Below are 13410 nucleotides of genomic sequence, written 5' to 3' on the forward strand. Positions count from 1 at the left end.
GAAGGAGAGAGAGAGGGAAGGAGAGAGAGAGAGAGAGAGAGGGGGGAAGGAGAGAGAGAGAGAGGGGGGGGAAGGAGAGAGAGAGCCGCCGTTCCTCTGGTCGATGTGTTGCGGGCTGACCCGATGAGCGCCCGATCCACTGAGCTGGAGCCCTCGCCGCTGCTCCCCTGCTCGCTGTCTCTCAGGCCGCGTGGTTCTCTGTTTTCCCGCGCAGCCAGCGAGAGAGAAGAAAAACAAAAGAGATGAAGAGAGACGCGACTGAGTGAACGATCTAATTTAAAGCAGTCTCTCCCCTGCCAAAAGGTGAGAGCCGGAGGGAGATTTTGCTAGTGAAGAAGGGCGGCCACCATTTAATTTCCCACCCGGGGAAGGGCTTGGAAAATTGAGCCCGGCCGCGGTGGCAGTGCGTGGCCTAGCGCTTCAGGCCCGGCCGGGCTCTCGGGCCGTGACTTACCTCAGCTGAGCTCCCGCTTTCGGAGAGAGAGAGACAGAGGGGGGGAAGGAGAGAGAGAGAGAGAGGGGGGGAAGGAGGGAGAGAGAGAGAGGGGGGAAGGAGAGAGAGAGAGAGAGAGGGGGGGAAGGACTTAGAGGGAGGCCGCGTTGACCATGTGCGGCCGAGCGTTTCAGGCCCGGCCGGGCTCTCGGGCCGCGACTCACCTCAGCTGAGCTCCCGCTTCGGGAGAGAGACGGGGGGGGATGGAGAGAGAGAGAGAGAGAAATTCCTGCATCAATACTAATGAATCAACAATTTCCTCACCTCCATTACTATTTTTTTAGCTTCAGGCCCGGTCGGTCTTTAATGGCCGCCACTCACCTCAGCTCAGCTCCCGCTCGGCAGTTTGAAGGATTAGGCCCCGCCCACAAACACCATGACACGCCCCCCAATTGGTCAACCATCACGTCACTCAAAGCTAATGAGCGGTAGGATTGGTCAACCGCTATTTTGTACGTTTTTTGAACGTTTTTTAAAAGTAAATATGCCTATGACACTCCCCTGATTGGTCAACCGCTATTTTGTACATTTTTTGAACTTTTTTAAAAAGTAAATACACCTATGACACCCCCCTGATTGGTCAAATATGCCTATGACACTCCCCTGATTGGTCAAATACGCCGATGACACTCCCCTGATTGGTCAACCGCTAATTAGCGGATTTTGTACGTTTTTTGAACGTTTTTTTAAAAGTAAATATACCTAGGACACTCCCCTAATCATATGCTTTCTTTTGATATAACATATGTGTAGGTACACTCTATAACTTTTGAATGATGCCCGGACAGATAGACAGACAGACACCACGATCCTTTTATATATTATACTAGCTGGGGAGCCCCGCGTTGCGAGGGCAATTTTGGGGCGCGAGGGCAATTTTGGGGCGCTTGGTCTCCCTGTCCCTGTGTGTCCCCCCTCTCCCTGTCATGTCCTCTCCCTGTCCTATCCCTCCCTCCCCTCCCCTCCTCTCCCCTCCCCTGTCTCCCTCCCCTCGCCCACCCCCCACCCCCGCTCCCCTCTGTCCCTCTCTCCGGCCCCTCCCCCTGCCTAGCACCTGAGGTCCGGAGCTGAGGTCCCCCGCGTATGGCGCGGCTGATGGACAGCCGCTGTGGGCGGACGGGCGGCGCATGTCGCGGGTCAGTGGGCAATTTTGGGGCGCTTGGTCTCCCCTGCCCCTGTGTGTCCCCCCTCTCCCTGTCATGTCCTCTCCCTCTCCCTGTCCTATCCCTCCCTCCCTCCCCTCCCCTCCTCTCCCTCCCTCCCCTTGCCTCCCCCGCTCCCCCACTCCCCTCTGTCCCTCTCTCCGGCCCCTCCCCCTGCCTAGCGCCTGAGGTCCGGAGCTGAGGTCCCCCGCGTATCGCGCGGCTGATGGACGGCCGCTGTGGGCGGGCGGGCGGCGCATGCGCGGTCAGTGCGGGCGGCGCATGCGCTGTCAGTGCGGGCGGCGCGAGCGCCCCGCAATTTCCCAAGGCTCGCCCCCCCCCGCGATTTCCCGAGGCTTGCCCCCCCCCGCGATTTCCCGAGGCTCTCCCCGCCCGCGATTTCCCGAGGCTCTCCCCCCCTCCGCGATTTCCCGAGGCTCTCCCCCCCCCGCGATTTCCCGAGGCTCTCCCCCCCCCGCGATTTCCCGAGGCTCTCCCCCCCCCCCGCGATTTCCCGAGGCTCTCCCCCCCCGCTATTAAATTGTTATTTAATTCCCTAACACATCATTAAAATATTTACCTTAGTTCCCTAACACACAGAAAGTGTGGGGGAAAAAATTGTGAAAAATCAAGATGGCGGCCACTCACCTCGGTTCAGAAGGATAAGGCCCGCCCATACACGCACCGATTGGTCGACCGGTCAGGTCACCGAAGCGTAGGATTGGTCAATCGTCGAGTCACTCGACACTCAACTGTAGGAAGGAACCCGCCGTCCGATTGGTGGACCTCGACGTCACACGGTCGCTAATGAGATGCTAATGAGCGGAATGCTGATCGTTTTTGGGATACTGCGGGCGGGATTTTTGTCCGGCGAAACGTAAATACGCCTATGACCGGTCCAGAATCGCAAGCTTTCTTTTGAGGCGACGCGCGCGTCGGTACGCTCTGTAACTTTCAAACGTATAGAGAACGGACGGACAGACAGACAGACATCGGGACAGACATCGGGACAGACAGACAGAAGAGCTCTTTTATATATATAGATATATATATTATACTAGCTGAAGTGCCCGGCGGTGCCGAGGGGATTTTTGAAGGAAAGTTGTTGTTGGAAGAGATAGAGAGAGCGACTGGGGGGGAAGAGAGAGAGAGAACGACTGAAGGGAAGAGAGAGAGAGCGACTGACTGGGGGGGAGAGAGAGAGAGCGAGCGACTGGGGGGGAGAGAGAGAGAGCAAGCGACTGGGGGGAAGAGAGAGAGCGACTGGGGGGGAAGAGAGAGAGCAACGGGGGGAGGGGGTGGGGGAGTGGAAGGGGGTGGGGGTGGGGTGGGAGGGGAGGGGAGGGGGAGGGAGGGGAGGGGGCAGGGGGGGAAGGGAGGGGGAGGGGGGGAATGGGGGGGAGGTGAGGGGGAAGGGAGGGGGGAGAGGGGGGGAATGGGGGAGGGGAGGGGAGAGGGGGCATGGGGGGAGGGGATGGCGGTATGGGGGGAGGGGAGGGGGGGAATGGGGGGGAGGGCAGGGGGAGGGGGGGAATGGGGAGGGGGAGGGGGGAAATGGGGGGGGAGGGGAGGGGGGAGGGGAGGGGGGATTGGGGGGGAGGGGAGGGGGGGTGGGGATGGAGGGGGTGTGTGGGGAGAGGGGGGAGGGGAGGGGGGGAGGGGAGGGGGGAGAGGGGGGGGAGGGGAGAGGGGGGAGCGGAGGGGGGAGGAGGGGGGAGGGGAGGGGGGGAGGAAGGGGAGAGGGGAGGGGAGGGGGGGCGGGGTGTGGGGGGAGAAAGGGAGGGGGGAGCTAGCAGACCCGATGGCTCCGCGGAGCTCCGTGCCGCCCCACGCGCTGACATGGCACAGCCCGAGCCCCGCCCTCCTGAGCACCGGCCTCCAGAGCCCCGCCCTCCCGCTCTCCAGATCCCCCGCCCTCCCGCTCTCCCGAGCCCCACACTCCCGCTCTCCCGAGCCCCGCCCTCCCGCTCTCCCGAGCCCCACCCACCCGAGCCCACGCTGCCGCCCTCCCGAGCCCACGCTGCCGCTCTCCCGAGCCCCGCCCACCTCGAGCCCCGCGCTCACGCTCTCCCGAGCCCCGAGCCCTGCGCGCGTGCCCCTCCCGAGCTCCGCCTTCCCGAGCCCCGCCCCCTGCCCGAGCCGGCTTCAAGACCAGAGAGACGCCGCCGCGCAACCTACCGCGTGAGGCCTGGCCGGACTCAAGTCGCGCTCCGGGCGGAAGATGACGCGGACGCTGACTCCCGCCCCGCCCGCCTTTACTAAGATGGCGGCTGGGTGGCGGCGCTCAGCTCAGGCCCACCCCCTCCAGCCTTCACAAAGATGACGGCGATCGCTGGCCTTTTGTCGATCGCGATTGGAGGCGCCTAGCTCGGGCGTGGCTGGTCAACAGACGCCCAGGCTTTGAGGCCTGGAATTACGGTGAAAGGTAGGAAAATTATAGAGGTTAGATAAAAGATTTACAAATTAATTAACTTTTTTAAAAAAACAATTTGTCTTTTAAAAGCAACTTTTTTTTTGCAGGAAATGTAGATTTCAAAAGAAACACGCAGAAAGCGGGAAAAAGAAATGAAAAGTTTGGAATCAAGATGGCGGCGACTCACCTCGGTTCAGAACGATAAGGCCCGCCCACACACGCACCAATTGGTGGACCGTCAGGTCACCGAAGCGTAGGATTGGTCAATCGTCCCGTCACTCGACTCTAGGAGGGCCCGCCCACATGCGCCAGGAAACCACCCCTGCCACGCAGCGATTGGTCAACCGTCGGATTGCTCGACCGTACGATTGGTTGACCTCGACGTCACTCGATGCTAATGAGCGGATAATGAGCGGAATGTTGAACGTTTTTTGGATACCGCGGGCGCAATTTTTGTCTCTCCGAAACGTAAATACACTTATGACGGTTCTGGAATCGGAAGCTTTCTTTCGATGTAACACACGTGTAGGTACGCTCTATAACTTTCGAGTTTATACAATACAGACAGACAGACGGAATGACAGACAGACAGATCGACCGCTTTTATATATATGTAGATAGATAGATAGATAGAGAGACTAGCTGGAGTGCCCGGCGGGGCAGAGGCTTTTTCGAGGGCATGTTGTTGTTGGAAGAGAGAGAGCGACTTGGGGGGAAGAGAGAGAGCGACTGGGGGGGAAGAGAGAGAGCGACTGGGGGAAGGGAGAGCGACTGGGGGGGAAGAGAGAGTGACTGGGGGGGAAGAGAGAGAGCGACTGGGGGGGAAGAGAGAGAGCGACTGGGGGAAGGGAGAGCGACTGGGAAGCGGGGATGGAGGGGGGGAAGGAGGGTGGGAAGGAGGGGTGGGAAGGAGGAGGGGGGAAGGAGTGGGGGGAAGGAGGGGGGTAAGGATGGGGGGAAGGAGGGGGAAGGGGGGAAGGAGGGGGGAAGGAGGGGAGAGAGAGTGCGACTGGGGGGAAGGGAAGGGGAGGGGGAGGGCGGGGAAGGGGAGGGGGAGGGGGGAAGGGGAGGGGAGGGGGAGGGGTAGGGGAGGGGGAGAGGGGAGGGGTGGGGGAGAGGGGAGGGGTGGAGGAGGTGGGGGAAGGAGGGGGGGAGAAAGGGAGTGGTGGAGCCAGCAGACCCTCTCCCCACTGCCGGCGATGGGTCTGCTGAGCTCCGTGCCACCCCACGCACTGACATGCCGAGCGCAGCGCCCCGGTGAGCCCGAGCCCCGCCCTCCCGAGACCGGGCTTGAGACGGCCGATTGCGTCTGGCCGGGCCCGGTTGCCTTGGTAACCCTCCTCCCCTCTCCGCCTCCCGATCTCCTGGCCTGGGCCTGAGACGGCCGATTGCGGCTGGCCGGGCCCGGTTGCCTTGGTAACCCTCCTCCCCTCTCCGCCTCCCGATCTCCGGGACTGGGCCTGAGCGGCCGATTGCGGCTGGCGAGCCCGGTTGCCAGGGTAACCCTCTCCGCTCCCCCTCCCCTCCCGAGCCCCGCCCCCCCCCGAATGAAGCGCGAGGAGGTCGCAGTGAGCCCAGCCAGCCTTTACCAAGATGGCTGGACGCTGGTTCGGAATCGGGCCCAGCGGGGGCGGGTGGGGGGTGAGGGGTGGGAGGAGCTTGCCACAAAACAATTGCCTAGGGTCCAGCATGGCTGGCAACAGACGCCCAGGCTTCGAGGCCTACCTGCAAAAACGGGGAAAGGTAGGAAAATTAATGAGATTAGATAAAAGATTTAGAAAGTAATTAACTTTTTAAAAAAACAATGGCTTAGAAATTCAGTATAGCCACTTTTGGGGCGGTAAAGTCGGGCGGCCGCTGAAGTTTGCGCCCGGCGCAAAGTCGCGCCCCCTTCGCCGATATTCAGTCGCATCGCCCCAAGAGGTTGCTGCTGCGTTAAAACAGGCGATGCACGACTATCTTTAGGCGCTAAGCCGGCGGTGCTGAGCGATACCCCCGAGGCCGGGCGCAGCGCAGGTGCGGCGAGTTCTTGATTGACGGCAGACACTCTGGCGCCGGTAAGCTCTTAAAGGGGGAGGGTGGATTTGTTTGCCTGCCACACCCTGCACACTGCAGCCCTCAACCTAGGCCTGACCACTTCAGCTTCACCTGCACAACGCCCAGGGCTATGGAGAAGGCCAGGGAGAGAGCGCAGCGCTTCAGCGATGGTGACCTGAGGCTGCTGGTTGGCGGAGTGGAGCGCAGGCGCCATGTTCTGTTCCCAAAAGGTGGCAAGAGGCCGCTGCCCAGCGCCTACTGGAAAGCCTGGAGGGAGGTCTCCAACAGGGTGTCTTCCAACAGCGTGGTTGCCAGGATTCCTGTGCAATGCCGGAAGAAGTTCAACGACCTCACTCGGGTTGTCAGGGTGAGTACCCTTTCCAGTGTCCTCCTCATCCTTGCATGTGCACCTCACTTTATGGGCAAAGGGACCTGAAAGCCCTAATGGCCAGCCCTCATCCAGCAGCTATGGGACTGGCATGAAAATCACTTGCACATTCAGCACTTTACACACTGTACAAGCTATTCGACCATGGGAGGCATTGCAGACAAGATCAGGGCTACACACTGTACAAGCTATTCGACCATGGGAGGCATTGCAGACAAGATCAGGGCTACACACTGTACAAGCTATTCGACCATGGGAGGCATTGCAGACAACATCAGGGCTACACACTGTACAAGCTATTCGACCATGGGAGGCAGTGCAGACAAGATCAGGGCTTCACACTGTACTTAGAGGCCGTCCTTTCTCTTGCAGGCCAAGGTGGCGCACAACCGGCGCAACTGAACTGAGACCGGGGGAGGCCGTCCTGACCTCAAAGAGCTCTCCGACCTCGACCAGCGTGTGGAGCGCATTATGGCAGGCCGGCTGATTGGCCCCGTCGCCAGTGGAGATGCCGACCCTGTTCTGGGCACCAATGGTAAGGGCATCACCTTTTGGACCTCTCTCGTTCCACTTGCGCATCAGATCAGCATCCTTTGCCACTGTCCGACCAATGCGGTGAACGGCACCACTCATGCCTCCCTCGCTGCCGCCCTGTCCTCACTCTAAAGCTACTCTTGTGCCTTCCCGCTTTCAGATGGTGAATCGCCAGGTGAGGAGGCGGGCCCTCAAGCTGCCACTGTCAGCCCTTCGGAAGACGAGGAGGAGGAAGAGGAAGCCGGCCCATCAGTGCCACCCTCAGCCGCGCCAGCCCATGGCGATGTAGGGGACACGTCTTCCCTGGAGGGGAGCCGGGGGGAAGGGTCGGAGGAGAGTGAAGCTCCGGGGCCCAGCGGCCTGCAGCAACGCGGAAGGGGTGGGGAAGCTCGGCAGACTTCTCCCCAGAGGGTGAGTGCGGCCTCCAGTCCTGCGACGGTCAGCGCAGAGGAGGTGCGCCTCCTAGAGGAAATGGCCGTCCAGGCTGAGCGCAGGCACACTGAGCTCATGGCTGCAGTGGCAAGGATGCCTGACTCCATAGAGTCACTGGTAAGCAGTGTGCAGGAATTCGGGGCAGCACAGGCCAGAAGTCTGCAACAATTCAGTGCAGCACAGGCCAGGAGTCTGGAACTATTCAGTGCTGCATAGGCCAGGAGTCTGCAGGACTTCGCGGCAGCACAGTCGGCTTCTAGCCAAGTGCTCAGTCGTGCCGTCCATTCACTGGCTGGTGTCATGCGGACACAGACCAGGGCCACACGGGCACTAACTGCTGCCACCCTCGCTGGATCAGCCAGGCATCGCCAGGGCACTCGCCGCGCAGCAGCAGCCCAGCAGTCTGTCCTTCAGCTGTTTGCTGCGCATGCTGCAGTGCTGGCCCATGCGAGTGCCAATGTCTCAGGCGACCAGCGAGCACCTGCGATCTGCCAGGTTGCCACCATTCCTGCAGCCGACACTGCCACTCTGCCATTGCAGCTGCCACGAGCTGCTGGACAGACTGCTGCCGCCCAGCCAGAGTTGGAGCAGTCAGCAGCCGGCCACTCCAAGGCCAGAGCTGGTGCAGGCCGACCCCAAGGGCATCTGCCGTCTCGCCATCTGCCCCTCAGCAGCCTCCCCCCAGCCTTGCTACAGCCACTGGGCTCCCATTGAGGAGGAGCAGCAGGGCGGGCAGGGGCCAGGCAAGGATGCGCAAGGCATCGCCCTCGCAGGGCAAAAAGTAGAGGCATGCACAAATGCCTGGTGCTTGTTGTAAGGCCGACACTGGTGCAGTTGTTTTTGTGTAAGGCCGAGACTGGTGTCTTTATTTCTTTATGTAAAGCCGAGACTGGTGTCTTTCTTTCTTTTTGTAAGGCCGAGACTGGTAGCTTTGTGTTTTTGGAGGGGGCTTCTCCACATGAGCATGTAATGTGGGAAGGGCAGAGGTTTTCAATAAATTATTGTTGTTAAATTGCAATGTGCATGGTTTTTTGGTTAAGTCCTGGTTGCCCTGCTCGGCTGAGGGCTTGTGGAGCGGCTACATTCATCTGCTGACATTGGCACAAGCCAGTCCCTGAGAGGGGTCCTAGAACTGACGTTCAATAAGCCGGCGACGGGCGGCCCTTGCACTTTGTGCCTCCCTCCTGTGCTGGTCCTCCTCCTCCTCCTCCTCCTCCTCCTCCTCAGGTGGTCCTCCAATCTGTGGTGGAAGTGGCTGAGTCCTGCGGATAGCCAGTGTGGTAAACCACTTTTATCGTTCACTATCGTTACACTATAGTTATCACTGTTATATCGTTACTCTATGGTTAGCACTGTTCACACTGTTGTATCACTATACGAGGTCGCCTCTTGTCACGCTGTTATACCTGGGCTGACCACTGCTGACTCCGCCCATGACTCCACCTACCTGCCCAGGTATAAAGGTAGTCAACTGGCTGGCATTCCTCCTTGTTGTATCCGATCACCCACGAGGGTGGGCTCTGTTATTTAGCCAATAAAAACCTATAGTTACTTTCTTAACTCGTCGCTTTTCATTGGATGAATTGATAGGTATATCAATTTTATTGGCTAAATTTTAAAATGTCTACCGAGCCAGACCAGCCAGACGCCCAGCTACAACAGCCACAGCAGCCGTCAGACGCCGAGCTACAACAGCCACAGCAGCCGGCTTGGCTGTGAGCCCTCCGACCACCGTACCTGGATTTAAACCCACAGGCAGCAAACTCAGCCCTCGACTTCGAACACTGGCTGAGCTGTTTCGAGTCCTACCTGGGAGAATCCGGCGTGCCTCAGAAATCCAAGCTAAGAGTTCTGACCGCCCAAGTGAGCCCTAAAGTATTCGCACTCATCCGGGACCTTAAAACATACGAGGACGCCATCAACCGGCTGAAACGACAGTACCAGAGCCCGGTAAATTCCATGTATGCCAGACACCTCCGAAGATCCCGCCCGCAACAGCCAGGAGAGCCTGTGGATGAATTTTTACGGGTGCTACAAGCACTCGGCAGAGACTGTAACTTTAAAGCGGTAACGGCGGCAGAAAATACTGAAGACAACGTCCGCGATGCCTTCGTGAAAGGCCTGCGGCCCGACTACTCACGGCAAAGACTACTTGAAGCAAAGGACCTCGACCTGGACAAAGCTGCAGCCCTCGCTCGCTCCCTAGAAGTGGCCCATCGGGACCTCGAGGCATATTCAAGGTACTGTAACTCGCGACCCTGGGACTTGGGACCGACCCCGACCGCAATACCCCCCGCAGCACCCCACCTGGGACCGACCTCAGCGTCGGCGTCCCGGACCCGATCGGGACCGCCACCCCTGGTACCGGCTGCGACATCGGACCCCCGCGATCGGGCCGCCGGCTGCTTCTTCTGCGGCCAGGCGAAACACCCGAGGGCGCGCTGCCCAGCCAGAAACGCGACCTGCTCGAGATGCATGAAGAAAGGCCACTTTGCAAAGGCCTGCAGAGGGGGATCAACGGAGGCCAGCAGTGCCTCATGCGAGCTGTGGGGGCGGCCATCTTCCATCAAGGCCACAGAGGCCAGCATCCCCACATGTGAGTCATGGGGCGGCCATCTTTGATCCAGGCAACCGACACCAGCAGTGCCTCATGTGAGTTGTGGGGGCAGCCATCTTCTCCGCCATTTTGTCCTACCTCGTGGGCGCTGCCATTTTACCCACCACGCTCGACCGTCACCGTGACTCCAGACCCGACCACCGCCTCACCCGCAGACTACAGCGACTCGCTCAGCTATACACTAGCCTCCGTCACACTGGATCAAGCCCGCCCGCATCACCTGTCCAAGTCCATGATGGACATCAAAGTGAATGGCCACGCCACGACCTGCCTGTTCGACAGCGGAAGCACGGAGAGTTTCATCCACCCAGACACGGTGAGCCACTACTCCCTCACTGTCCGGCCAACGCGCAACCGGATCTCGATGGCATCGAGGTCCCACGCCACGGACATCAGCGGCTACTGCGCTGTGACCCTGTCGGTTAAGGGCACGGAGTATAAAAATTTTAAACTCCTCGTCCTGCCCCAGCTATGCGCTGCCGTCCTACTAGGCCTAGACTTCCAATCCCACCTCCAAAGCGTCACGCTAGCATACGGCGGACCCCTCCCCCCACTCACAGTCGATAACCAGCAGATTTTAAACCGCCCACCGCGCAACACCTGCGGCCTATCCACCCTCAAGGTCCCGCCACTTTCCCTGTTCGCTAACCTCACCCCCGACTGCAAACCCGTCGCTACCAAGAGCAGGCGGTACAGCGCCGGGGACAGAGCTTTCATTAGCTCAGGTGCAGCATCTCCTGAAGGAGGGCATCATCGAGGGGAGCACCAGCCACTGGCGTGCCCAGGTCGTGGTCGTTAAGACCGGCAATAAAAACCGCCTGGTCATCGACTACAGCCAGAACATAAACAGGTACACCCAGCTGGACGCATACCCCCTTCCCCGCATATCTGATATGGTCAATCAGATTGCGCAGTACCGGGTATTCTCCACCATCGACCTTAAGTCAGCCTATCACCAACTCTCTATCCGCCCTGAGGATCGCCAGTATACAGCCTTCGAGGCGAACGGCCGCCTCTACCACTTCCTTAGGGTTCCCTTCGGCGTCACCAACGGGGTTTCGGTCTTCCAAAGGGAGATGGACCGGATGGTTGACCAGAACGGGCTGCACGCCACGTTCCCCTATCTAGATAACGTCACCATCTGCGGCCGCGACCGGCAGGACCACGATGTTAATCTGGAGAGATTCCTCCGTACGGCCCAACAGCTGAACCTCACCTACAATAAGGATAAATGTGTGTTTAACACCTCGCGCCTTGCCATCCTCGGCTGTGTAGTAGAGAACGGAGTCATCGGCCCCGACCCCGAAAGAATGCGCCCCCTCATGGAGCTACCCCGCCCCCACTGTCCAAAGGCACTGAAGAGAACCCTGGGGCTCTTCGCCTACTATGCCCAATGGGTGCCCAATTATGCAGACAAAGCCAGACCCCTCATGAAGTCCACATCCTTCCCCCTTACGGAGGAAGCGTGCGCAGCCTTCTCCCTCATTAAGGGAGACATTGCCAAGGCCACAATGCACGCAGTGGATGAGTCCATCCCCTTCCAAGTCGAGAGCGATGCATCCGACTTTGCCCTAGCCGCCACCCTTAACCAGGAGGGGAGACTGGTGGCCTTCTTCTCAAGGACCCTACAGGGCCCTCAGATCCGACGCTCGTCGGTCGAGAAGGAGGCCCAGGCGATTGTGGAGGCGGTACGATGCTGGAGGCATTACCTGGCAGGCAAACGATTTACCCTCCTCACCGACCAACGTTCGGTCGCTTTTATGTTTAATAACAAGCTGAGGGGCAAAATCAAGAATGACAAGATCTTGAGGTGGAGAATCGAGCTCTCCACCTATGATTATGATATCTTGTACCGGCCAGGTAAGCTGAACGAACCCCCCGATGCTCTGTCACGAATTACATGCGCCAGCGCGCAAAGTGATAGACTTCAGACCCTCCACAACGACCTCTGCCACCCCAGGGTCACCAGGCTTTACCACTTCATTAAGGCCCGCAACCTGCCCTACTCCATCGAGGAGGTCAGGACCATGACCAGGAACTGCCAGACCTGTGCCGAGTGCAAACCACACTTCTTTAGGCCGGACAGAGCAAGCGTGATCAAGGCCACCCGCCCCTTCGAGCGCCTGAGCATCGACTTTAAGGGGCCCCTCCCGTCCTCTGACCGTAATGTGTACTTCCTCAACATTGTTGATGGGTACTCCCGTTTCCCCTTTGCCTTCCCCTGCCCAGACATGACCAGTACCATGGTCATTAAATGCCTGAACGACCTCTTCGCCTTGTTCGGGTTCCCAAACTATATACATAGTGACCGGGGCTCCTCCTTCATGAGCGAGGAACTCCGTCAGTTCCTACTAGCGAGAGGTATTGCTGCAAGCAGGACCACCAGCTACAACCCCTGAGGGAACGGCCAGGTGGAAAGAGAGAACGCGACAGTATGGAAGGCCGTCCTCTTAGCCTTAAAGTCTAAGGGCCTCCCAACCTCCCGCTGGCAGGAAGCCCTCCCGGCAGCGCTGCATTCCATCCGGTCACTACTTTGCACTGCCATTAACGCCACCCCCCATGAACGAATGTTTGTTTTCCCCAGGAAGTCGACTACGGGAAGCACGCTACCAACCTGGCTGACCTCTCCGGGGCCCGTCTTGCTGCGAAAGCACGTGAGGGCCCATAAAACGGACCCCCTGGTCGAGAGGGTGGACCTCCTGCACGCCAACCCCCAGTACGCCTATGTGGCATACCCAGACGGGCGGGAGGACACAGTCTCCTTACGAGACCTCGCACCCTCGGGCACTCCGGAGACACCACCTTCACCCCCCCCACCACCCCCCCAATTCCAGCCCAGGTAGACGGCATGCCGGAACCCCACGAGCCTTCGCCGACCACGCAGACACCAGCATTAACACCGGATAATGCAACACCGCCGCTGCGACGATCAGAAAGGCTTACGAGGCCTCCGGACAGGCTGACATACCAGAACTGGTAGTACACTTCACCCCGCCGGACTCAAATCTAAACAAGGGGTGAATGTGGTAAACCACTTTTATCGTTCACTATCGTTACACTATAGTTATCACTGTTATATCGTTACTCTATGGTTAGCACTGTTCACACTGTTGTATCACTATACGAGGTCGCCTCTTGTCACGCTGTTATACCTGGGCTGACCACTGCTGACTCCGCCCATGACTCCACCTACCTGCCCAGGTATAAAGGTAGTCAACTGGCTGGCATTCCTCCTTGTTGTATCCGATCACCCACGAGGGTGGGCCCTGTTATTTAGCCAATAAAAACCTATAGTTACTTTCTTAACTCGTCGCTTTTCATTGGATGAATTGATAGGTATATCAGCCAGGTTGT

This window comes from Somniosus microcephalus, chromosome 10 (assembly GCF_052327205.1).
Source record: "Somniosus microcephalus isolate GS21.2 chromosome 10, FLI_Smic_1.0, whole genome shotgun sequence".
NCBI lineage: Eukaryota > Metazoa > Chordata > Chondrichthyes > Squaliformes > Somniosidae > Somniosus > Somniosus microcephalus.